Consider the following 26,615-nt stretch of genomic DNA (forward strand, 5'->3'; position numbering starts at 1 on the left):
TTCCTGACAACACCAACTGACTTACGTATGTTTCTCTTCTTGGTGTCTGAGAGAAGGAAGTCATAAAGCTAAGCATTTGGTTTCAGTATTAGGCTTCAAAGAAAGAGATACTGCCTATATCGCAGAGAACTGGTATATTGAAATCCTTTTACTCTTTTAATTTACCTTCTAAATCTAAGCGTAACCCATGGACCACCCAAATAAGAAGGGGTTACCTTCAGTAATGGATTCTCCTTACATGGTATGCTCGTTGAGCCCCCAAATCTTATTTTGCAAATGTCAGATTGCATCCAGATGGTTCGGGTGCCATTCTTTAACAAATGGATTCTTTTTTTTTTTTTTTTGTCTTTTGTCTTTTTTGTTGTTGTTTTGTTGTTGTTGTTGTTGTTGTTGCTATTTCTTGGGCCGCTCCCGCGGCATATGGAGGTTCCCAGGCTAGGGGTCGAATCGGAGCTGTAGCCACCGGCCTACGCCAGAGCCACAGCAACGCGGGATCTGAGCCGCGTCTGCAACCTACACCACAGCTCACGGCAACGCCGGATCGTTAACCCACTGAGCAAGGCCAGGGACCGAACCCGCAACTTCATGGTTCCTAGTCGGATTCGTTAACCACTGCGCCACGATGGGAACTCCTCTTTTTTTTTTTTTTTTTTTGTCTTTTTAGGGCTGCACTTGCGGGACATGGAGGTTCCCAGGCTAGGGGTCCAGTTGGAGCTGTAGCTGCTGGCCTACACCATAGCCACAGCAACACGGCATCTGAGCCACATCTGAGATCTACATCATAATTCACGGCAATGCCAGATCCTTAACCCACTGAGCAAGGCCAGGGATGGAACATGCATCCTCATGGATGTTAGTCAGGTTCTTTAACCGCTGAGCCATGACAGGAACTCCCTAACAAATGGATTCTTAACTTCAAGACATCAGTATATGTAACCAAAATGATTACACACATACACACACGTGTATGAATTTATATACAGGAAATGTGCTAGTTTCTGTATCCTAGAAATAGTTATATTTTAAGATGAACAACATTTTTTTCCTATTTGCCCTCATGTCCTTTCCATGTTTTCTTTACCCTTGGTCTCTACCCATTTGCTAAATCTGGTACCACGTTCCTTCCATACTGTTTCATCTTTTTTCTTGGTCCAACTCTCCCATTACTGTTACTAATCCAACTCTACACACTGTATATATATATATATATACATACACACACATACACACACATATTTATGTATATATAATATATCTCCAGACAATTATATATATATAATATATCTCCAGACAATTTAGTATAAATATATCTATTAGGACTCTTGATAAGATAACAGGAATCAACTTGAAGTAGTTTGAAACTAAAGAGAAAATTTATTATATTGGTAACAGGTTATCTCAGGCCAGAAGGCATGTTTCAGGAAGCAAGTGGCAGTATGTTCAGGGAAATTGTTAAGATTCTGGCTCTCTTGTAGTCTGCTTCTCTCTGCATAGCTTGATTTTTCTCTCAGTAGACCACGTTTTATGCTGCAGAGTTTTTACTTTTGTTTTGTTTAATTGTTTTAAATTTGAGGAAATCATAAAGGCCTCTGGACAAATACCTTGCCAACATCAAAGTTTCTATGTTCACAAACATATTTAAACTAATGAATATCGCTTTTAAAAACTAAAAATAAATTTTAAGAGGAGTGTTTGAGACCTGGTGTATTCGTAAATACAGATTCAATAGAGATGCATTTTGAGAGCTTGTCTTAACTACCTGTGGTAAAATCCATTTTGCTTTCCCAGGAAATGATAGTATTAATTTCAGATTATATTACTAATTAAAGGAGTGAAAAGTATATAGAAATCCTTTAAATCATGTGTTCCAATTCATTGACATGTTAAACCTAATAAACCACTAAGCTGGCTTACCCCTACGAAAACAAATTAATTTTCATTTTTCGTAAAGTGAAATTGCATGCGTCATGTCTACTAAACACTCTCCTCTACTAAGAGAGTATGAGAAGTTGAGATTTATTGGTGAAATTCTTGAAGGAAGATCAAGTTTATTTGATTAGGGAAAGATAGTATAGACCTCTATTACTGCGGTAAACACATACACTCGTGCAAAACAGGTAAAACTCAGTGTTGGTGCCAGGTAATCCATCCAAGTCAAAAGTACTTTAATGATAATCATAAACTATTAAGGTATGCAGGAAATATAGAGACTAGGACAAATTATTTTAAATTGGTTTCGTGATTTTGAATTTTTATAAGTATTAAAAAATGAGACAATATTATCAATATCATTGTAAAGAGTTCTTTCTCTTAAGATATAATATGAAAATATCAAGCAATTTTCTTTTTTTTTTTGTCTTTTTTTTGTCTTTTTTTTTTTTTTTTTTTTTTTTTGCCTTTTCTAGGGCCGATCCCACGGCACATGGAGGTTCCCAGGCTAGGGGTCTAATCGGAGCTGTAGCTGTAATCAGCCTACACCAGAGCCACAGCAACACCGGAAACGAGCCGCTTCTGCAACCTACACCACAGCTCATAGCAACGCCAGATCCTTAACCCACTGAGCAAGGCCAGGGATCGAACCCACAACCTCATGGTTCCTGGTCTGATTCGTTAACCACTGCGCCACGACGGGAATTCCAAGCAATTTTCATTTTGCTTTCTAATAGTTAGTGTTTTTGGCTTGGGCATGTCCCCAACATTCTAAACAATGTTCAAATAGCAGTAAATATATTTGCATAAAATTGGCTAAAAAAAGCAATTAGAACTTGATTAATGTGTAAATTTAGTCCAGTACGAATACATTTATATCGAGTTTATCTTGGTATAATAGAAGACCAGGTGTATTTATTTACTTTAGAATTGAACAAATTGGTTCATAAAATTTTTTGTTTGTTTGTTTGTTTTTGTTTGTTTGTTGTCTTTTTGCTGTTTCTTTGGGCCGCTCCTGCGGCATATGGAGGTTCCCAGGCTAGGGGTCTATTCGGAGCTGTAGCCACTGGCCTACGCCAGGGCCACAGCAACTCGGGATCCGAGCCGCGTCTGCAACCTACACCACAGCTCACGGCAACGCCGGATCGTTAACCCACTGAGCAAGGGCAGGGACCAAACCCGCAACCTCATGGTTCCTAGTCGGATTCGTTAACCACTGCACCACGACAGGAACTCCTGGTTCATAAAATTTTTGATATAAGAAAGTGAATTTGTTTTATAGTCCTACTACCAAAAAAAGACAATTTTTTTCATTTGTTACCAACTTAATTATATGACATCAAACACAATGAAACTAGTTTTTTCTAATATAGTTATCCTATAAACATGTTTTTCCTATGTAGAAATTTTTCCTTACCACCTTGAATACAAGGTTAAAGATACCCACACATGTGATGTGAATAGAACACCTCTTATTAGGGCTGTGTGAATAGACTCTTCTATTTGGAGAGAACATACAAGACTAGGAATTTAAAACCCTAATCCAGGAATGACTTCTATCATTGTCTTCCACTAATTATGGAGGAAGTCTTTTTGAGATTCACAGCAAAAATTTGGCAGTTCAATTCTTGAGGCTAATTATATTCTTCAATCGTCAATCAGAAGTGCTAACCAGCGGCTTTTAAATATACATTGTAAAAATCCAGTTAAAAATTAGTCCTTAGCAATTTATTTTATTTTATTTTATTTTATTTTATTTTATTTTATTTTATTTTATTGTCTTTTTGCCTTTTTCTAGGGCCGCTCCTTCTCCATATAGAGGTTCCCAGGCTAGGGGTCGAATCGGAGCTGTAGCCACTGGCCTATGCCAGAGCCACAGCAACTCGGGATCCGAGCCGCATCTGGGACCTACACCACAGCTCATGGCAACGCCGAATCCTTAACCCACTAAGCGAGGGCAGGGCTCAAACCCGCAACCTCATGGTTCCTAGTCGGATTCGTTAACCACTGCGCCACAACGGGAACTCCTATTTTATTTTTTTTTTAATGTAACATTTGATGCGTACCAAAGAACAGAAGTGACATGTTTAACTATCATGATAAAACGAGTGCCTGTTACCCACCACCCAATGTAAGAACTAGAATGCTTCCTTTGCCTTTGAAGCATGTGCCTCTCCAGATCTTATTCTTCTGCTCTACCTCCCAAGCGGTAACCACTATCCTAGATGTGTGTTTTCCTGTCTTGGTCTGTTCAGGATGCTATAACAAAATATCATAGACTAGATGATTTAGAAGCAACACAGTGTTGTTTTCCACAGTAATGGAGGCTGGAAGTTCACAATCACAGCGCCATATGGTCTGATGAAATCCTGCTTCCCAGTTCATAGAAGCCATGTCATCATAGTACCCTCGCATGGTGGAAGGGGTAGGAAACTTGTCAGGCTTCTTTTTTTTTTCCTTGGCCATGTTGACAGCATGGAATGTTCCTGGGCCAGGGATTGAACCCACACTGCAGCTGTAATTAGAGCCACAGTAATGGCAACCCCAGATCTTTAACCTACTGAACCAGGAGAGAACTCCTATCAGCCTTCTTTTTTTTCTTTGTGGCCTGGAAGTTCCAGGCTAGGGATGGAATCAGAGCTGCGGCTTTTGGAAACATCAGATCCTTAACCAACTGAGCAAGGCCAGGAACCAAACCCATATCCTCATGGATACTAGTTGTGTTCTTTCTTTTTCTTTTTTTTTTTTTTTTTTGTCTTGGGCCACTTTCTTGGGCCGCTACCACATATGGAAGTTCCCAGGCTAGGGGTCAAATTGGAGCTGTAGCCACCAGCCTACACCAGAGCCGCAGCAATGCAGGATCCGAGCCTCGTCCGCAACCTACACCACAGCTCACGGCAACTCCGGATCCTTAACCCACTGAGCAAGGGCAGGGCCCAAACCTGCAACCTCATGGTTCCTAGTTGGATTCGTTAACCACTGCGCCACGAGGGGAACTCCTAGTTATGTTCTTAACCTGCTGAGCCACAATAGGAACTCCATGTCAGGCTTCTTTTAAAAGGGTACTAGGGAGTTTCCCTCGTGGTGTAGCGGAAACGAATCCGACTAGGAACGATGAGGTTGCAGGTTTGATCCCTGGCCTGCTCAGCAGGTTAAGGATCTAGCATTGCCATGACATGTGGTGTAGATCACAGATGCGGCTCGGATCTGATGTGGCTGTTGGCTATGGTGTAGGCCAGCAGCTGTAGCTCTGATTCGACTCCTAGCCTGGGAACCTCCATATGCCGCGGGTATGGCCCTAAAAAGCAAAAAAAATTTTTTTAATTAAAAAGAAAAATAAAAAGACACTAATCCCATTCACAAGAGCTCTATCCTCATGATTTAATCACCCCTCCCCCAAGCCCCACCTCGTAATATCATTACATTGGGCACTGGGTTTCAAAATAGGTATTTTGGGGAGCACATTCAGACTATAGCAATTACTCTCTTGCTTTTAAAATAATTTTATCATGTATATGTCCTTCTAAGCAATGTATTGTTTAGTTTTGTTTGTGAACTTTATAAAAATGATATTCTGCATATAGTTTTCTGCCACCTGCTTTTTTTTACCTTGTGTGTGTTTCTAAGACTCATCCTAAGATTATGCTCTAAGATTAATATGCTGTTGCATATGGCTGAAGCAGTGTTTTATGACTTACTTTCCCCACTCATTCTTGTGTTTCTAAGCTACATCCTTTTTGCTGTGTATCTGAGTGACTTTGAGCTTGCCCTCTCAGCCAGAGTTTTATTATCTTAAAATATAAATAATAGTAGTAACTACTACATAAGGTTGTTTTGAGCACTAATAAATTATTGTTATACTTCCTTTTAAAAAAGAGTCTTGGACAGCAGTTCCCACTGTGGCTCAGTGGAAATGAATCTGGCTAGTATCTATGAGGATGCAGGTTCAATCCCTAGCCTTGCTCACTGAGTTAAGGATCTGGTGTAGCCATGAGCTATGGTGTAGGTCAAAGACACAGCTTGGATCTGGCATTGCTGTGGCTGTGGCTTAGGCCAGAGGCTATAGCTCTGGTTCGATCCCTAGCCTGGGACCCTCCATATGCCACAAGTGCAGCCCTAAAAAGACAAAAAAAAAAAAAAAAAAAAGACTTGGAGTTCTCTTATGGCACAGCAGGTTAAGAATCCAGCATTGTCACTGCAATGGCTTGGGTTGCTGCTGTGGCAGATTCAGTCCCTGGCCTGGGAATTTTCATGTGCTGTGGGTGCAGCCAAAAAAAAAGTCTTTTGGTAGTTTATTGTTTGTTTCTGGTAGGTGCCCTGGGTTTTTTCTTGGGGACTTTTAAGCTCTTCACTTCATCATCACAATATGTCTGGGTGTGGCTTTCTCTTTATTTATCATGCTTGATACATGCTATGCTTTATCTATGGATTTTTCTTTAATCTGTTCAGAAAAACTCTTGGCCATTAATCTTTTTTAATATTGCCTTTCTCCTATTCGCTCTAGTCTTTCCTCCTAGAACTCTTGAATAGACATATGTTAAACCTTGTTCTAGCCTCCATGTCTTTTTTTTTTCTTTTTTAGGACACAACATGCAGCAGTTTGATGTGGGATCTCAGTTCCCAGAGCAGGGATCAAACCCAGGCAGCAGTGGTGCAAGCACTGAATCCTAACCCCTAGACCACCAGGGAACTCCCTGTGCTCCATGTCTTTTAACCCCTCTTTCACATTTTCTATTCCCTACACTCTCTGTTCTGCATTCTAAGTAATTTCCTCAGGTGTAGTTTTCAGGTTACTAATCCTGCCTTTAAGTATTTTTATTCTGTTTTTAACACATTCACTGAGTTGCTAATTTCAAAATCTATTGCCCCAAAAGTTCTGTTTTGTTCATTTACTAATCTTTCTGGTCATTATAGTAGTCTCTTATTTCTCAACCTATTTAATTATGTATTTGATTTCTTTTAATGGTTTGTAAAAGTTTATTTAATAATCTATAAATGACAGCCCCAACTCCAGTTCTTTGGTTCTTATAAATTTATTGTTTGTTGTTTCTGTTGATCCTAATCACGGTGATTTTTTTTGAAATTGTGAGCTCATAATTTATTGAACTTAATTTATGGAAATCCCAGGACCCAAACTGGGAATGGCTTTCCTCCAGAGAGTACTTGCATCTGATTCTGGTCTGGAATGCAACTGATCAGGCATCTCTGAACCTCATTGTGCAGAATCAGGCTCAAAGAAATCTCAGGCATAATTCCCACACCTTGCTATATGCCTTCGTGCTTAGTCTCCTTGTCCTGGACTGGTACTGGCATTTGCCCAGAGCAACTCTGGCTTTTATGTTTGCTTATTGCTTCCTGTTCTTATTTGAACTCACTTTTCCCCCTTTTTGAACCCTTTCATGAAGCCCCCCCCCCAAAAAAAAATTATAAAATGCCTTTTAGTTTTGATTCAAATCAGGGTTTAATTGTCTCATAACTAATGGCTCTCCAAGTTATCTTGCTTTCAGGTTGTCAGAAATAGATGTCCACAGGGGTTCCCGTCATGGTGCAGTGGTTAATGAATCCAACTAGGAACCATGAGGTTTTGGGTTCGATTCCTGGCCTTGCTCAGTGGGTTAAGGATCTGGCGTTGCCATGAGCTGTGGTGGAGGTTGCAGACGCGGCTCGGATCCCGCGTTGCTGTGGCTCTGGTGTAGGCTGGCGGCTACAGCTCTGATTTGACCCCTATCCTGGGAACGTCCATATGCTGCAGGAGCAGCCCTAGAAAAGGCAAAAAGACAAAAGAAAAAAAAAAAAGAAAGAAAGAAATAGATGTCCACATAACATTTCTAGTGGAGTAACAATTCTTGAATAAAAATTGTGAAGGATTCTCCCATTAGTATAATATTAAGCTTCTCCTTCACTGAAGTCCCTGTCACAGAACTTCAGTTCTGTGCAGAAGGAACACTCAATGGGAAGCCTTAGATGTGAATTATTGTCTGTGTTACCTTGGGGAAAATAGCATATACTGGATAAAGTACATAATATCTCTGTTCCCATTTTGCTGTACTATAGAATGGGGATATACTCACCACCATATCTACCCACAAGTTGTAAGAATAAAATGAATAACTGTGTTTTAAAAAAATCCTGAAAAATAGTGAGGGAGAAAGAAACTATAGTGGTAATTATAGTAACTAACATTTATTGAACACTTAATATGTTTGGCAGTTTGTGGCTCTCTATAAAGCTCTCATTGACTCCTTAACAACAACCTATTAAGATAGGTATTCATATCCCAATTTAACAGTTGAGGAAACCGAAGCTCAGAGAGACTAAATGTATAAGATAATGGCATTGTTATTTAGGAGCTCCTTATTTATTTATCCATCTATTTATTTATTTATCTGTTTATCTTTTTAGGACCGCACCACAGCATATGGAAGTTCCTAGGCCAGGGGTGGAATTGGACCTGCAGCTGCTGGCCTACGCCACAGCCACAGCAACGCCAGATCCAAGCTGCATCTGCGACCTACACCACAGCTCATGGCAATGCCGGATCCTTAACCCACTAAGTGACGTCAGGGAGCGAACTCACATCTTCACGGATACTAGTGGGTTTTGTTACTGCTGAGCCACAACAGGAACTCCTAGAAGCTCCATATTTTCATCACAAAATGATCCAGTTCATTTGTTATAAAAAGGGCAGATGATTCCTCAAGATAAGTTAAATATTGTCGTATCTCAATTTCCTGCACAATTTTCTCTCAAGTAATGAGAAGTGTTTTGTGGGATGCATGCCCATCAAGATGCCTGCTGTGTTAAAACCCCCACCCTGAAGAAGTGATGTGTTTCTGCTAAAAGCAACTTAAGCAATGAAGACTCCGTTGCAATTTGTACAGCTGTGTAATCGAAACTACTAAAAGGCAAGTTAATATATTATTCTACTCACAGAACAGCAGTTTGATTCCTATGACTTCTTGGCACATCTGTTTGGGATATAAATCCTAAACAGACTGAGCAGTCACTTTCTAAATCTTCAAAATGCTTTACTAAGCAAAGTCTTTAGTGTGGTTAAGGGGAGGAAAAAATTAATAGACTCCCAAGTGAGTGGAGTCGTCTAACTCACTGCAGAGCGTTTAGGGTAGGTACAGGCAAACTGGGAACTTGAAGAAGGTGTACTTTTAGGTAGAGGATGGCACACGAGCCTAAAAGCACCAGAAGGTGAACTCTCTTGCCAACTTGAGATGATTAAAGAGGGTCTTTGGGAAATGGGTTGCCCACATTTGCAACATGTTTAATTTTCCTTATTGGCAAGAGTTCAAATTGTATTTAAGTGGGATTGATTAGAGATGCCAGTTACTAGTGGCCTGTTCACATCCTTTCTAATAAAATCCCTATGCGCTGACCTTACCGAGTGGTCAGTGGGCCACATGACCAAAACAATGGCTAATTGGACACCTGGTCTAAGGGACTGGCCATAAGCTACATCCAATGACATACACCTCATGTACTTTGATTTAAAAAGAACAGAAGTCAAATATTCTCTCTTGGGAACCTACAATAAAAGACACAAAGGAAGCTGAAATTTTTGCGTATGCTGGAACCGGAAGGCCATAAAAGTGCAGACATTAGAGTGGGCACTTTTGTAGCCAGGTTCAGGATGAGTAAGCTAAGAAGTCTGGTCCAGAGAGAGAGTGGTGCTAATTCACTGAAAAATCAAAAACTCTTGAGAGGGAGTTCCCATTGTGGCTCAGCAGTAACAAACCCAGCTAGTATCCTCAAGGTTGCAGGTTCGATCCCTGGCTCTGCTCTGTGGGTTAAGGAGCTGACATTGCCATGAGCTGTGGTGTAGGTTGCACATGTGGCTTGGATCCCATGTTGCTGTGGCTGTGGCTGTGGCCAGCAGCTGGAGCTCCAACTTGACCTTATCCTGGGAACTTCCACATGCCGCGGGTACCGCCCTAAAAAGAAAGAAAAAAAAAAAAAAAAAAGCCCTGAGAGAGATGACAGAATTACTGATGTCTAGTGCCAAACTACAGTTCCACCTCTTTTTGAGGCCTTGGGGTTCAGTTTACCTAAGTTTGAGTGCACATATACTTTTTTCCTATAAACCCTCCTTTTGACTTGTGTCTGAGTGATGAGTAACTTATCTCTAATAACTTGACTCAATCTCTGTTTCTTGCAACCAGAAGAACCCAGTATGGATCAGACCATTCATCGCTATTCTGTCTAATGGTGTTCTGGTATTAATACCTAGATTATCTTCAAAAGTATCTTCCTTAGGAGTTCCTGTTGTGGCGCAGTGGAAACAAATCCGACTAAGAACCATAAGGTTGTGGGCTCGATCCCTGGCCTCGCTCAGTGGGTTAAGGATCTGGTGTTGCCGTGAGCTGTGCTGTAGGTTGCAGATGTGGCTCAGATCTGGCATTGCTGTGGCTCTGGCATAAGCCGGCGCCTACAGCTCTGATTGGAGCCCTAGCCTGAGAACCTCTATATGCCGCGGGTGCGGCCATAGAAAAGACAAAAAAAAAAAAAAAAAGTATCTTCCTTGTTTCCTGCTTTAGTAGAACTCCTGCATCGCAAGTGGCAGAAAGCCACATCAAACTGACTTAAAAGGGGGAGTTTATTGGAAGAACTGAAGTATCTGATGAAACAACCAGGTCTGGAGAAGGACAAGGATGCTGTTGGGCCTTAGAACAACTAGAACCAAGGACTCAAGCCCTGTTGGAACTCTCTCTCTACCTCTTATCTCTGCTTCTCTGTCTCTTATAAATTCATTCTTCTTGTTGTAGACAAATGTCCTCTACATGATAGAAATCATGGCCTCTGAACGTCCCAGTTTTCTACAGAGCTGTGTGGTTTGGTGGTTAGGAAACATGGGCCCCAACTCAAGCGAGATGGTTTTGAATCCAAACTTAGCCATCAACTAGCAGAGAGATCTTGACCTTTAAGCTTAACCATGACTTTTGCATAACCTCTCTAAGCCTCTATTTCCTCCTCTGTAGAATGGAGATTAAAAATAGGTGCCTACCTCCCAGTGTTATTGTGAAGATTGTATGTGATAAAGTATGTAATGCATTTAGTTCAGCATCTGGCACTCCATTAAGTTAGTACTTATTACTTCCCTGCCAAATGCAAAACCAGATAAGGCTTTTCCTTTGAGAATGTAGATCTTAATGTCTCTTAAAACAAATAGATTTACAGGAAACAGGAAAGCAAGGCCTTTGGTTCGTTCCTCCATTCGCAAGTCACAAGAGGTTGAATTAAAAGTGACCAGGCAGAAGTAAGTTTTGCCAAGATTTGATAGTAGATTCTGAGAGCAGCTCCTTTCAACTGTCACTGGAGGGCCCTCACAGGCCTGGGGATTCTCAAGTAGGACCTAGCTCTAAAATCACTGCTAGCCAAGGCACAGCCATCCATGGCCACCGGAGGGTGCCAGATCGTTAGGATGGGGAGCTGGCCCAGACAACCTCACTGGCCTAGGAGACTTCATGGAGAACAAACGAGAAAAGGAAAGAGGGCCAGTAATAAAGAAGTGTCTGCCTTACTGGCTTATTGGAGATACCATGCCAGCTGGGGACCCTCGAAACCTGAGACAAGAAAAACCAGAGCCTCAGGAAATCAATTCATGGGCTTGATCTGGGTGGAAGTCTCAAACAACCAAGTCTCAAAGAGAGCAGCCTGGAAAAGCAGGGAACGGTTAAAACATCAAGGCAAGGGGATCGTGAGAGATTAAGAATCATATCTGAAGAGTTCCCGTCGTGGCTCAGTGGTTAACGAATCTGACTAGGAACCATGAGGTTGTGGGTTCGATCCCTGGCCTTGCTCAGTGGGTTAAGGATCTGGTGTTGCCGTGAGCTGTGGTGTAGGTTGCAGATGCGGCTTGGATCCCGCGTGGCTGTGGCTCTGGTGTAGGCTGATTACAGCTACAGCTCCGATTAGACCCCTAACCTGAGAACCTCCACATACCATGGGAGCAGCCCAAGAAAAGGCAAAAAGACCAAAAAAAAAAAAAAAAAAAAAAAAGTCCAGAAGCAATTTAAGACAATATTTATTGGCTCCAGAAGTATGAAAAATACAGAAAAGTATAAATAATACAAAAATAATTCATAACCCCACAATTTTAATTGGTCTTTCAGTCTTATTTTAAGTATATAGTGTATTGGAAGTTCCCTTGTGGGGCAGTGGGTTAAGGATCCAGCATTGCCACAGCTGCAGCACAGGTCACAGCTTCAGTGTGGGTTTGATCTCTGGCCTGGGAAGTTCCACATGCTGTGGGTGGGCCAAAAAAAATATGTGTGTGTGTGTGTGTGTGTAGTTTATGAGTGTATTCAATTTGGTATTATCTTTTACAATTACCATCATTTTACAAGTATCTCTCTATGTAACAAAATTTTTTTTCTTTTTTTGGTGGCACCCATGGAAGTTCCTGGGCCAGGGATCGAACCTGCATCACAGCAGCCATGCAAGCTGCTACAGTGACAACACTGGATCCTTAGCCCGCTGAGCCACAAGAGAACTCCATAGCAAAATTATTTTTAATGACTGCATGTGGGAGTCTCAAATTTCCTATGAATGTACCATAAATTACTTTAACAATTTCACTCTTATTGAATATTTAGGTTGTTTTCAATTATAAATTATACCATTATAAATATCTTTTGTGCATAAAGCTGTGTTCATATTTCTGATTATTTCCTTAGAAGCTATTCTGGAAAAGAGAGTTATTGATTCAAAGAGCCTGAGCATTTTAAGACTCTTAATATATAAGGTCAAATTGTTTTACAAATTCCCATCGTGTCTCAGTGGTAACAAACCCGGCTAGTACTCATGAGGATGTGGGTTCAATCCCTGGCCTTGCTCAGTGGGTTAAGGAGCTGGCGTTGCTACCAGCTGCGGTATAGTTTGCAAACTCAGCTCACATCCGCATTGCTGTGGAGTAGGCTGGCAGCTGTAGCTCCAATTCAACCCCTAGCCCGTGAACTTCTATATTCCGTGGATGCGACCCTAAAAAGCAAAAAAAGGGGGAAAAAGGGAAATTTTAGCCAAATATACATCTTTCTCTGCATTCTTAGCACCAGTGAATGTTATCTACTTAAGTAATGTGGTCTTTGATAAACAATACTAATAGAACTGTAGATTTAAATAATTTTTTTAGTCATTTGTATTTTCCTCTGTTATGAATTATGTTTTTTACCTATTTTAAATTTAGATCACAGTGCATTTATTTTATTTATTTTAGATTATAAAATCATTTATTTCAAAATTAATTACACAACTCTGGTATTTTCTCTGAAGGTTGTTAGTTATTTGTATGGAGAGTCAATCAATGTAGACCAAATATATTTTTCATTTTTTAACTCAAGGCTTTGACAGAAATGCTGAAAATCCAGCTATTTGTCTGCACCTTTCATAGAGCTATTGTCCTTTGATTGTTGATGATCTTTTTTTTTTTTTTTTTTTTTGCTAGGCGAAAAAAATTTTTTTGGTCCTTTTAGGGCCGCACCTGCAGCTTATGGAGATTCCCCAGCTAGGGGTCTAATCGGAGCTATAGCTGCTGGCCTTCGCCACAGCCACAGCAATGCCAGATCCAAGCCATGTCTGTGACCTACACCACAGCTCACAGCAACACCGGATCCTTAACCCACTGAGCGAGGCCAGGGATCGAACCTTCAACCTCGTGGTTCCTAGTCAGATTCATTTCCACTGTGCCACAATGGGAACTCACAAAAGTTTTTTTTTTAATTTTTAAAAAATTGTTATTTCCCCAATACAATTTTTTTCCCTACTGTACAGCATGGTGACCCAGTTACACATACATGTACACATTCTATTTTCTCCCATTATCATGCTCCATCATAAGTGACTAGACATAGTTCTCAGTGCCACACAGCAGGATCTCATTGCTAATCCATTCCAAAAGCAATAGTGTGCATCCGTTAACCCCAGACTCTCAGTCCATCCCACTCCCTCCCCTTCCCCCTAAGTCTATTCTCCAAGTTCATGATTTTCTTTTCTGTGGAAAGGTTCATTTGTGCCATATATTAGATTCCAGCTATAAGTGATATCATATGGTATTTCTCTTTCTCTTTCTGACTTACTTCACTCCGTATGAGTCTCTAGTTCCATCCATGTTGCTGAAAATGGCATCATTTTGTTCTTTGTTTTTATGGCTGAGTGGTATTCCCTTGTGTATATATCCCACATCTTCCTGATCCAGTCATCTGTTGATGGACATTTGCTTTGTTTCCATGTCTTGGCTATGGTGAATAGTGCTGCAGTGAACATGCGGGTGCATGTGTCTTTTTTAAGGAAACTTTTGTCCGGATATATGCCCAAGAGTGGGATTGCTAGGTCATGTAGTAGTTCTATGTATAGTTTTCTAAGGTAACTCCATACTGTTTTCCATAGTGGTTGTACCAGCTTACATTCCCACCAACAGTGCAGGAGGGTTCCCTTTTCTCCACACCCTCTCCAGCATTTGTTGTTTGTGGACTTTTTTTTTTGTGGCCTTATTAATGATGGCCATTCTGACTGGTGTGAGGTGGTGTCTCATGGTGGTTTTGATTTGCATTTCTCTAATAATCAGTGATGTTGAACACTTTTTCATGTGCTTGTTGCCATGTACATCTTCCTTGGAAAAATATCTATTTAGGTCTTTTGCCCATTTTTCAATTGGATTTTTGGCCTTTTTACTGTTGAGTTGTATAAGTTGTTTGTATATACAAAAAAAAGAGATAATTAAGATTTTTAAAGTATTAAAATTTTTAATACTTTGTCATATTAACTATTGGCATTTATTTTTATTATTATATCTTGGTTAGAGAAGACATTTCTTTTATGTAATTGAGTTTATTTATTAATTTGGCATTTTATTTATTGATTTAATGATTATAAAGTTTTTTCTTATTTAAGAGATAAGATGAATATTCTTTTTCTTTTCTTTCTTTCTTTTCTTTTTTTTTTTTTTTTTTGCTTTTTTGGGCTGCACCTGTGGCATATGGATATTCCCAGGCTAGGGGTCGAATCAGAGCTACAGCTGCTGGCCACAGCCACAGCTACAGCAACACAAGATCCAAGCTGTGTCTGCCATCTATACCACAGCTCACAGCAACGCTGGATCCTTAACCCACTGAGCAAGGCCAGGGATCATGGGTACTAGTCAGGTTCATTACTGCTGCGCCACAATGGGAACTCCAAGATGAGTATTATCTTTTATCTTGTTGCATTTTCTTGTAGTATTTTAAGATTTTATGTTATATTTAATACTTTAAATTAGCAGTACTTCCTTTTGAGGTGTGATATAAGGTGAGAATTGATGTACCCTTATAGTAAGTCAAAGTACTTGTGACAGGGCTCTCTTCTTGTGAAACACAGCCACTGGTCCTGGTGAAGGGGCTTCACAGCTTTCAGAGTCTCCCTAGGTTACTCCTGGGTGACTCCAATTCTATGCTGGGTGCCTATACCAGGCGCCATGAACATCAGACTTTGGATTGCTTCTATTAGTTGTTGCCCCAGGAGGATTGCCAAGAGTAGAGATGCTTTCTCTATTTCCTGGTACTTTGAAATAGAAAACCCACCTGGCCATTTCACTGTCTAGTTTATAAGAGACAGTAAAGTCAAAACACTCAAAGAAACCAGGGCTCGCTTGGGTCTGTGTCAATTGCTCCAGGCTCTGGAAGTCCAAGCATCTTGTCACGGATACTGGATACCCTTATCTAATTTCATGCTTTCAAACCTCTGAGGTAGCACTGCTGATAAATGATTCCCATTCTAAAATCAGGTGGTTGATATCAACCAGCCAACTTCTTCCACGTGTATTGATTGTTGCCAGAGCCATGACTCTCTTCTATTTGAGCAGCATGGCCCTCACGGTACTGTTAAAGGCATTGGTTTCAATGGTGTAGAGCTGTTTCGATCAAGGTAAATCAAAGTTGGGAAGGAGACAAGCAAGTCTTCAACTGCTATGATGCCTTATCTAACTCTGTATCTGAGGGAAACTTGTCCTTCCTTTTGAGAAGGTTAATTTTGGTCCAGGAAAGGCATGAATGGGACCTCTTTGGACCAGGAATCAATAGATAAAGTAGCCTGCTCTTTCTCGGAAAAGCCCAAAGGCTCTCCCAGGCTTATCCTCCCTCCCGTTGTTTCGGGGATTGTATTTGTCCCAATCAATTAATCTTCCACACCATTTCTCCCAAGAAATGAGGACTCTAAATTGTCTCCCCTAATGTCACAGAGATGTGCATATGAGGTCCCTGATAGGACAGAGTTTGTGTCAGCTTGTGGCAGGGTGTATAAGACATGTACAAATAAGAGGCTCCTTCTTGTGCTTGGGAGGCTAAATTTAGACCATGGGCCAGGATACGTGGAGATAAATTGCTTGGAACTCCGTCTTGAATCCTGTAGCAACAGAAAGCAACTACTCTGCCCTCCACCTCACATGGGGCCATTCTGATAAGAATCAGCACTGTGGGAATAAGGTCAAGAGTCCAGAGGACTCTCAGGGCTGCGGAATATGTACCACCGGCACTAAAACTCTAAATACGCGTTTCCCACAGAAATACTGTTCAGTCAGGGTCTTTAGTAGTTGTAGTACAATATTTAGGTACTTTAGAATTCTGTAAGCTTTTGTGGGCTGGCCTTTGGGCAGAGACACAATTTGTAATGTTGTCTCTATAGGAAAACTTGTTCCCAGTTCCAGACAACAGCCCAACAAATAAACTAGTAAGTTGGGAATTGCCTGTTTTGAGGCCTTTCACTGGCAAACACAATAGATTCCAAAGGCTTTCATAGTCAAGCTAAACTTACAGCCTGTGGTCTAAGATATTGGCTCTGAGCCCAGAAGCCCTCTTCTGCCCCTCTGTCCTCTCTCTGCTGAACATTTTGATTGAATTCCTCCTATCCTCAAGAGCCCATCAACCAGTGTTATCTCTGTCCCTGGATCCACCTGCAGGCATTACACTAAGGTAAAAGCTGAATACAGTTGGCCCTCCATAATGATGGGGTCTGCATCTAAGGATGCTGAGGGCTGACCATGGGACTTGAGCATCTGTGGATTTTGGTATCCGTAGAGGACTGACTGTACTTTTAATCCTAAATTTTTAAATTAAAACATTTCAGAATTACAAAAAGTTTCAAGAATAATGAATGCTTGCAGTTCCCTGATAGTGTGGCAAGTTTAAGATCTAGCATTGTCACAGCTATGTCTACGGTTGCTGCTGTGGTGTGGGTTTGATCCCCGGCCTGGGAACTTTTTTTTTTTTTTTAATCTTTTGTCTTTTTAGGATCATACCCGTGGCACATGGAGGTTCCCAGGCTAAGGGTCCAATCGAAGCTACAGCTGCTGGCCTACACCACAGCCACAGCAATGCAGGATTCGAGCCGTATCTCTGACCTACACCACAGCTGTGAGCTGCACTCACGGCAACGCCGGATCCTTAACCCACTGAGCAAGGCCAGGGATTGAACCCGCAACCTCATGGTTACTAGTCGGGTTCGTTAACCACTGAGCCACTACAGGAACTCCCTGGTCCGGGAACTTTTGCATGCTGTGGGCATGACCCCCTGCCCCTAACTTTTTTTTTATTTTAAAAAGAATAATGGGAGTTTGTCATGGCTCAGCAGAAATGAATCCAATATCCATGAGGATGCAGGTTCAATCCCTGGCCTTGCTCAGTGGGTTAAGGATCCAGCGTTGCCATGTGCTGTGGTGTAGGTGGTCGCAGAGGCAGCTTGGATCCCGAGTCGCTGTAGTCATGGTGTAGGCCAGTGGCTACAGCTCCGATTTGACCCCTATGCCATGGGTGTGGCCCTAAAAAGACAAAAAAAGAAGAAGAAGGAGAAGAAAAATCCTTATGTAATCATCTTCAGAAAATAAAAACCACCTATGCAGTCAAAGCCCCTATAGCTTGTCCCTGGTCTCATTTCCTCTCCCTCCTATCCTAGAAGTAATCACATTTTGATTCCAGTGATTGTCATGGCCATGTAAATTCTCAACTGTTATATACACTTACCCTGGGTGGCCCCTCTGCAAGGATGGTGGAAGTGTAGAGAGTAGGAAAAAAATCACTCTGGGGAATATGGACCAGGGGATCCCGGCCCTAATCCAGGTTTGGGGTTGGGGACTTAACCCATGCTGTGGAGGTGTCATTTTAGGAAATGGAGGAAACAGTCTGTACGTGGCAGGCCAATATTCTGGAAGGAAGCAGGGAAGGCATCCAGGACAGGGTGTCTCATGAGCTGGATTTGTCTAGCCCGGCAGATGGTCTGTGTCTGGCAAGCATGGAATCAAGGCCAGGAACTCAGTAATCATAGAAAAGGGTGGGCAAGACTGGAAAAGTCTCTTCAGAGAGGCGACCTCTCTGAGGCCCACATTTCTAGGCTACAGGAACAGGGACAGATAAAAGTCCATTCCCTCCCTCAGTCACTCATCCAACAAATTAATCCCTAAGTCACAGGCAATACGTTAAGCATTAGAAGGGAGGAATGTAAACAAGAACCAAAAAATAGTTCCTGTTCTGAAAAAACCCCAATTAGAAGAGAAGAGGACATATAAAAATAATTACAATAGAATATGGTGGAGTTCCCATCGTGGCTCAGCGGTTAACGAAACCGAGCAGCATCCATGAGGACGTGGGTTTGATCCCTGGCCTCGTTCAGTGGGTTAAGGATCCCGTGTTGCCATGAACTGTGGTGTAGGTTACAGACGCAGCTCAGATCCCATGTTGCTGTGGCTGTGGTGTAGACTAGTAGCTACAGCTCTGATTTGACCCCCAGCCTGTGAACCTCTATATGCTTCAGGTGCAGCCCTAAAAAGACAAATAATAATAATAATTATTATTATTATATTATTTGGGAGCATCTTTTTTCTTACATACTAGATAGATTACAAGCTCCTGCTAGCAAACACTACACTTTTTTTTTCATATTTATATCTCCCCAGTGCCTAGCACAATGCAATCAACTGCATAATGTAAGCCTAGTAATATGCTCTAGCTCCGATTCAACCCCAGCCTGGGATCTTCCATATGCTGCAGATGCAGCCCTAAAAAGACAATAAAAAATATAAATATGGTAAGTTAAAAGATAAAAAGGAGCAGCATCAGACCGGTACACCAGGTGTGAGTTTAAGAAATAATTCTGGAGTTCCCATTGTGGCTCAGTGGGTTAAGAACCCAACATAGTGTCCTTGGGGATGGGGGTTCGATTCCTGGCCTTGTTCAGTAGGCTAAGGATGCAGTGTTGCTGTAAGCTGCGGCACAGATGCAGCTAAGATCCAGCATTGCTGTGGCTATGGTGTAGACCACAGCTGCAGCTCCAGTTTGATCTCTAGCCAGGGAACTTCCATAGGCTGCAGGTGTAGCCTTAAAAAGAAAAAAAAATAAGAAAGAAAGAATCCAGAATGCAGCTTCTTAGGGAGGCATTAGAGAGTTTGGTGGCACAGGGAATCTCTAAGGGATGTTCTGGGGCAAAGGGAGGGGATAAGGTGGCAGAGGTCAGAAATTCGGATTCATTGGGTAGCATGAATCAAGAGGAGACAGATATCTGGAATGAAACAGGAGGTCAGGCAGCGGACAGATGGGGCAACTGTCAGAGTGTGCTTATAGGTCCTCCTTTAGTCACAACCTTCCTGACACTACCATTTGGAATCTATGCATCACTCGAATCCCCATACTTCTCTACTGCTGCTTCTCTTTACCCTACCAGATTTTTATTTGTGTGCTTAGGACTCCTGTCTGTTGGTGAACAAATTCTCCTACTTCCTCAACTTCTTTATCGAACTGTCTGTAGTCGACACATTTTGGAGTCTCTTCCCAGCTCGCAAAGACATTCCTGGCACCTCTCCTCACCCGTAATGGTTACTCCCTCAACCATCCACTCCCTACTGGCCACCGATAACTAGAGTTCATGTCTGTTACATGCAACTAGAGACCTAGCAAATCTCCCACCACCTTCTAGCCTGAACTGAAACCTGGCTTTCCCCTGAGGTTACCACTTCCCCTGCAGTCCTTTCAAGTAGAAGCTATTTATTCTTCCTTGCCCCACATAGAGAGGGGCATAGGCAACTGCCCTCTGGCTCCTGAAGCTATAAGTTGTCTCCTCTATTCTAGTGTGAAAAATCTGCCCCACTGAGATCCGTGCCATTCAACTAGTCATCTTCTGTCCTGTCATCTCCCAGCCTGGTTACACGCTCACATTTTGTTAAATGCCTGGCTCATTTCTTCATCCTGGGAGGAGAGGGATTTTGCTGTCTCCATGGAACAGCCACTTGATGGCCCAGCTTCTTAGTTCCCTGACCTTGCAAACTCACCATCTTCATTCCTAGTCTACTCAGCCTAGTCCCAGTGGTCGTACCCTGTACTTGGTCACCTCCGGTACAGTTCCACTATGGAAAATGTGAACTCTCCGTCGCTATAACTACCCATCCAGCTCTCCCATTTGACACCATCTGATGGATTGAGGCCTCTGCACATTTTCAGCTATATTTTCAGCCTATTGGATAAATCTTTTCATTTGTTTCCCATCAGCTTTCTTTCTCTTTCATCCTCTGCCATCATTGCAAACCTTCACTACTCTTTCCAAGCTCTACACAGTCAGGTGAAACTGTTCATTTATTAATTTACACATTAATATTATTCAACAAGGAGTTTCCATCGTGGCTCAGTGGAAACGAATCTGACTAGTAACCATGAGGTTGCAGGTTTGATCCCTGACCTCCCTCAGTGGGTTAAGGATCTGGCATTGCTGTGAGTTGTGGTGTAGGTCGAAGATGCAGCTCAGATCTGGTGTTGCTGTGGCTGTGGCTTAGGCCGGTGGCTACAGCTCTGATTCGACCCCTAGCCTGGGATCTTCCACATGCTGCGGGTGTGGCCCTAAAAAGCCAAAACAAACACAAACAAACAAGCAAATTATTTGATAAATGTCATTACCTATTTACTATGTGCCAGGTACTGTGGCTACAAAGGCACAGCTTTGCCATTGAGGAGCTCACAGGCAAGGAGGAGGCCAATCCAATAATCACACACGTAGCAATTACAAACCAAGATAAGACCTGGGGGATGGAGCCTGGAGGTGGAAAGGAGTCTTTCAGAAAGAAGAAAGAGCATGAGCAAAACTCAGAGGCAAAATGGAGTGTGATTTGAGGAAATGAAACAAAAAGACCTATATGGAGACAGAAAACTAGAAAGAAAGTGGTGCAGGGTGAGACTGAGTGAGGGGAGTGAGTTGTGGTGTAGGTCGAACCTCAGTCTTTTGAAAAGACCACTCTCAAGGGACCACCAGGTGAAGTGCAGGGCTTTTTTAGGGCGGTGAACCTGTTCTGCATGATACTGTGATGGTGGATACATGACAGTATGCCTCTGTCCACACCCATGGAACTTTATGACACAAAGTGAACCCCAGGATGAACTATGGGCTTCGGCTAACAATCGTATATTTTATTCATTCATTAATTTATGTATTTATTTTAAAGAAAAAAATTTGTTTTTATTTTCAGAGCTTCACCTGTGGCATATGGAGGTTCCCAGGCTAGGGGTCTCATTGGAGCTGTAGCTGCCGGCCTACGCCACAGCCACAGCAATGTAGTATCTGAGCCGCGTCTGTGACCCACACCACAGCTCATGGCAACACCGGATCCTTAACCCACTGAGCGAACCAGGCATCTAACCCGAAACTTCATGGTTCCTAGTCGGATTCGTTTCCACTGCGCCACAACGGGAACTCCCAAGAAACTTTTTTTTTGACTGTACCTGCAGCATGTGAAAGCAATCCAATAATGTGGAAGTTCCCAGGCCAGCAATCAGAACCACAGCAGTAACAATGCCAGATCCTTAACCCACTCCACCATGAGGGAACTCAATAATAGTATATTAAGGTGTTCTCTTATGGCTCAACCAGTTAAGGATCAGGTGTTGTCACTGCAGCAGCTCAGGTTGCTGCTGTGGTGCAGGTTCGGTACCTAGCCCAGGAACTTTTCACATGCCGCAGGTGCAGCCCAGAAAGAAAAAAAAATAGTATATTAACATTGGTTCTTGATTGTAACAAATGTACCACATTAATGCAAGATAGTAACAATAGGGGAAGCTAGGAGTAGAGTACAGAGGGGGTATAAGGGAACTCTGTAATGTGTGCTCAATTTTTTTTATAAACCTAAAACTGCTCTAAGAGATAAAGTCTATCAATTAATAAAAAAGATAAAGGTGGGGGGAGACCACTGGCTGCTATGAGGAAAGTAGATTGGAGGCAGAGGAAATGTGGACAAGCCAGTAGAAATCTGTCTCAGAAGTCCAGTCAAGAGGAGATGGTAGCTCAGACTAGAGTGGTTATAGAGAAAAAGGAAAGAAATGGGTAGAAGATGATATTGATAAGACCTGGTGTTGGATTGGATATGGGTTGGGGATCTAGGGCCACTGAGATTTCTGACTTGCCCAACTTGATTGAGTGATGTCACTTGATGCTTAAATAAGGATCTAGGACAATTTTATCAACACTATCACTACTTGCTAAGAAACCATTGAACACATAGATTTTTTAAACTTTTATTTTATTATTATTATTTTTTTAAATAGTTTTTTCCCCAATACAATTTTTTTTCTACTGTACAGCATGGTGACCCAGTTACACATACATGTACACATTCTATTTTCGCATATTATCATGCTCCATCATAAGTGACTAGACATAGTTCCCAGTGCTACACAGCAGGATCTCATTGCTAATCCATTCCAAAGGCAATAGTTTGTATCTATTAACCCCAAGCTCCCCAATCACCCTACTCCTTCTCCTTACCCCTTGGCAACCACAAGTCTATTCTGCAAGTCCATGATTTTCTTTTCTGTGGAAAGGTTCATTTGTGCCTTACATTATATTCCAGATATAAGTGATATCATATGGTATTTGTCGTTGTCTTTCTGACTTATTTCACTCAGTATGAGAATCTCTAGTTCCATCCATGTTGCTACAGAGGGCATTATTTTGTTCTTTTTTATGGCTGAGTAGTATTCCATTGTGCATACATAGTTTCTTAATATGCATGTAAATGTGATGCTCACACAAAAGACATGTTGTTGTCTGCTTTTCAGCTCTGACTCTGCTCACTCCCCACCAGACCTTCTTTAAAAGGGAGGCCATCCTATGAGTCCTGTCCTTACTTCAACCATTAATTGAAGTATACAAGGTTACATGGCTTTTCTGGACCTTAGTATTTACACCAGTAACACAAGAAAGCTGAACCAGATGGTCTCTAAAGGGTAGTACAGAGTTGGGATGGAGGATGCCAATGGTTTCTAGTAGCCAGTGGTCTTCCAAATACAGAAGTACTCTTCATGCGTATCTCTCCTCAACCCCTGGGCCTTCACGATGAATGCTAATATATTGTATTTCTTGGTCATTGTTCTCCATCTGGCATAGACTAGTTCCTGGATTCCTTCTTCGGTTCCAGGACTGTGACTACGGTCTACATGATCTGCCCTAACTGCAAATAACTATAGACCAACATCAAATACTTCTAAGTCAGGTTTGGAACACAGTACCAGATGGTCCGAGGAACTTTAGTCCTCTGTGTGTTTTTATTTCAAAACCAAGCCTATCTTCAGACAGCAGAACAAATGTGCCAACATCCTGTTCCAAAAACCAAAATACACAAACTCCCAGGAACCACCAGCCCTTTAGTCAATCTGCCTTCTAGAGAATGCTGTTACTATTCAATATCCCTGGGTTTACTTCCTTTCCAGCCACACCAGTAACACAGCCCAGCACCTGGGGCCAACTGAGATGTGCCAACTTTGTCACCAACCTACAATCAACAGTGTAGGGGGCTGCCCCTCAATCAGACCTTCTTCTCCATGTAAATTCCTAACTGTGGATTCCTACAGGGACACTCAAGGTCATGTGCTCTAGTTGTGGCCATGATGCCTTTGCATACTACGGCTTGTCTAAAAATGCTTCATCGAGAACTGCCTAAAGTAAACACAGCAGAAGTCCAGCATAGAAACCAGCACTATGTTGAAACCTTTGGCACTTAGCCTCAGACTAAGGACTGTCTCAGAGAATGCAAAGGCCTCTTGCTCTTGCCACTTCTTCCAACCAGCCCTGGGAACCACACCTCAAGGAAACTATCCCTGATCTACCCCTGCCTAAGGCGATGATACCTTCCTGCAGGAAACAAGGCAGAGTTTCCCTACGCCTCACTCTGGCCATGATTTGAGTGATGACCCCTGCCCTATGTTATGTTCAAAACCACTCCTGCTCTCTGCCCTTCTTCCTCTCCAGAGGCCCTGAATCAAATAAGTGCCCTCTAACTTTCCATCTCATGAAGGAGAAAGTTCCCTATGGATGAAATCCTTCCCCATTTAGATGACGGCTCTGGAGTGTAAAGTTTATCCCCAGTGGTAAATGTGTTAATTCTATACAATGTCTGCTATACTGTAATATCTTCCTTTTATGGGAAGCTTATTAATCTGAGCTAAACTACAGGTTGCTGGCAAGCCACTGTATTAATTGTCCTTGGTCGAATGCCAACCCTTGGTCCAATCAGCTCTGTTTTGGGGAAAGGGGAGTGTCTTAGTAATAAACATGACAGTCTATTGCTGCTGCTCCTGAAGGCAGCTAGTTAGTCCATAGAGCATCCAGCAACTGATCCCAAGCCCTGGTTTGAACAAAAAAGCTGAGGCAATCAGAATACACCTGAAGCACTTTTGCGATTATTTGATTAAGGCCTCTCTCCCTCTGACTAAACTAACCTGCGTGGGGACACACAGCCAATGCTCAATAGATTTTTTTTTTTAAGTTAATGAATGAAGCAGAATGGCTCTAGGGTTAAGAGAAGGTGGGGAAGTCAGGAGGGGACTTGAATGAGTCAAAGGTTTGACTAAGTCAAGTTATGAGTAACTCGGTTATGAGTAAGCAGAATGTAGGATGCAGAAGAGATACCCGGAGTAGATGGTAAGAAAGGCAGGCAGTAGTGAGTGGAGGATGTGGCAGACACACAGGGAGTAGCTGAATAACTTAAGAGGGATAAAGATGCACACAAGCTGTGGCTGAGGTCTTGGAACTGCCTCGAATCCATAACCACCCTCTAATTCTTGTTCTTCCCGACCCTGATAGCTCGTCCTTCCCTGAATTTCCATAAATATTGTATCTTTGTAATAAACCATTTATTCGTAAAGGTAACTTGAGTGAATTGCCACTTGTTGGGAGTCTCAGCATTGGGGAGCCTTAGGACAGTATGTGAGCTCCAAGGAATCCAGTTTTTATTTTTCCCATGAAGCACATTATTCCCTTCTGTGGCCAGTCTATGTGGAAATGTCCTGACATGCTTGAATATGGAGTGGAGACACAGTGAAGGCAGGTTAAGAATCCAGGGTTGTCCCTGCTGTGGCTCAGGTTTGATCCCTGGCCCTGGAACTTCTACATGCCACAGGCACAGCCAAAAAAAAAAAAAAAAAAAAAAAGGAGAGACACAGCTGAGACTCAATCTACAACTCCTGCCACTCATATCTTTCTTTTTTCTTCACCTCATGTTTTTAAGAAAACCCTCTTATCACTCTCGAGCTAGGGCCACCAGGTTTACTTGGCCACATCACATTTTAAAATTAAAGATTAGGAGGAAAAATAAATGTTACTTTTGAATAATATGTATGAGGCATTATGAAGATCATTTTCATCATACTATCAGTGATGACTGCTTGATTGTTATGAATCTTGGATAACCTTACTGTCAATTATCCCGATGGTCCTGAGCCACTTTTGGTGCCTGTATACATAGATTCCTATTGCTGCTATAACAAATTACCATACCTTTCATAGCTTAAATAATACAAAATTTGTTATCTTACATCTCCGTAGGCTAGAAGTTCAACATGGACAACATCAGACTAAAATCAAGATATTATCAGGGCTTTATTCCTTTCCGGAGGCTCTGGGGAAGAATCTGTTTCCTAGTCTTTTCCAGCTTCTGCAGGATGCCTGCATTCCTTGGCTCATTCACCCTGCTTCCATCTTCAAAGCCAGTAATGGTGAGTTGAGTCCTCTTTACATTACACCTTTCTGATTCTCCATAGTCACATCTCCCTGATCTCAACTGCTTTTAAGAATTCATGGGATTATTTGGAGTTCCCGTGGTGGCACAGTGGTTAACGAATCTGACTGGGAACCATGAGGTTGCAGGTTCGATCCTTGGCCTTGCTCAGTAGGTTAACGATCCGGTGTTGCCGTGAGCTGTGGTGTAGGTCGCTGACGCGGCTCGGATCCTGCGCTGTTGTGGCTCTGGCGTAGGCCAGTGGCTATAGCTGTGATTCGACCCCTAGCCTGGGAACCTCCATATGCTGCAGGAGCGGCCTAAGAGATGGCAAAAAGACAAAAAAAAAAAAAAAAAAAAAAGAATTCATGGGATTATTTTGGACCCACCTGGATAGTCCAGAATAATCTCCCATCTCAAGGTCGTTAGCCTTAAGCACATCTGTAAAATCCCTTTTGCCAGTTATGGTTCAACATATTCATCCTATTCACAGGTTACAGGTTACAGGGATTAGGACTTGGGCTTTTTTTTTAAAAAAAAAAAACAACCAAAAAAATAGCTGCACCCACAGCATTTGGAAGTTCCCAGGCTAGGGACTGAATCTGGGCCAGAGCTGTGACCTCTGCAGCAGCTGTGGCAACACTGGATCCTTTAAACTACTGTGCCAGGCCAGGGATTGAACCTGCAC

The 26,615-nt window shown here is 42.1% G+C and overlaps 1 pseudogene across 1 annotated transcript in view; it reads left to right on the plus strand.

The window, feature by feature from the left end:
- Positions 1-26,615, plus strand: part of LOC102157680 (uncharacterized) — a 147,506-nt pseudogene that overhangs the window by 109,169 nt on the left and 11,722 nt on the right. The window contains exon 6 of the transcript XR_014820472.1: positions 25,756-25,925. The product of XR_014820472.1 is annotated as an uncharacterized LOC102157680 (transcript). The remainder of the gene's footprint in view (positions 1-25,755; positions 25,926-26,615) is intronic.

Source organism: Sus scrofa, chromosome 12, assembly GCF_054392235.1.
Source record: "Sus scrofa isolate SSC_HxYL_T2T_F1_AM1 chromosome 12, Sscrofa_HxYL_maternal_Yorkshire_Landrace_v2.0, whole genome shotgun sequence".
Classification (NCBI taxonomy): Eukaryota; Metazoa; Chordata; class Mammalia; order Artiodactyla; family Suidae; genus Sus; species Sus scrofa.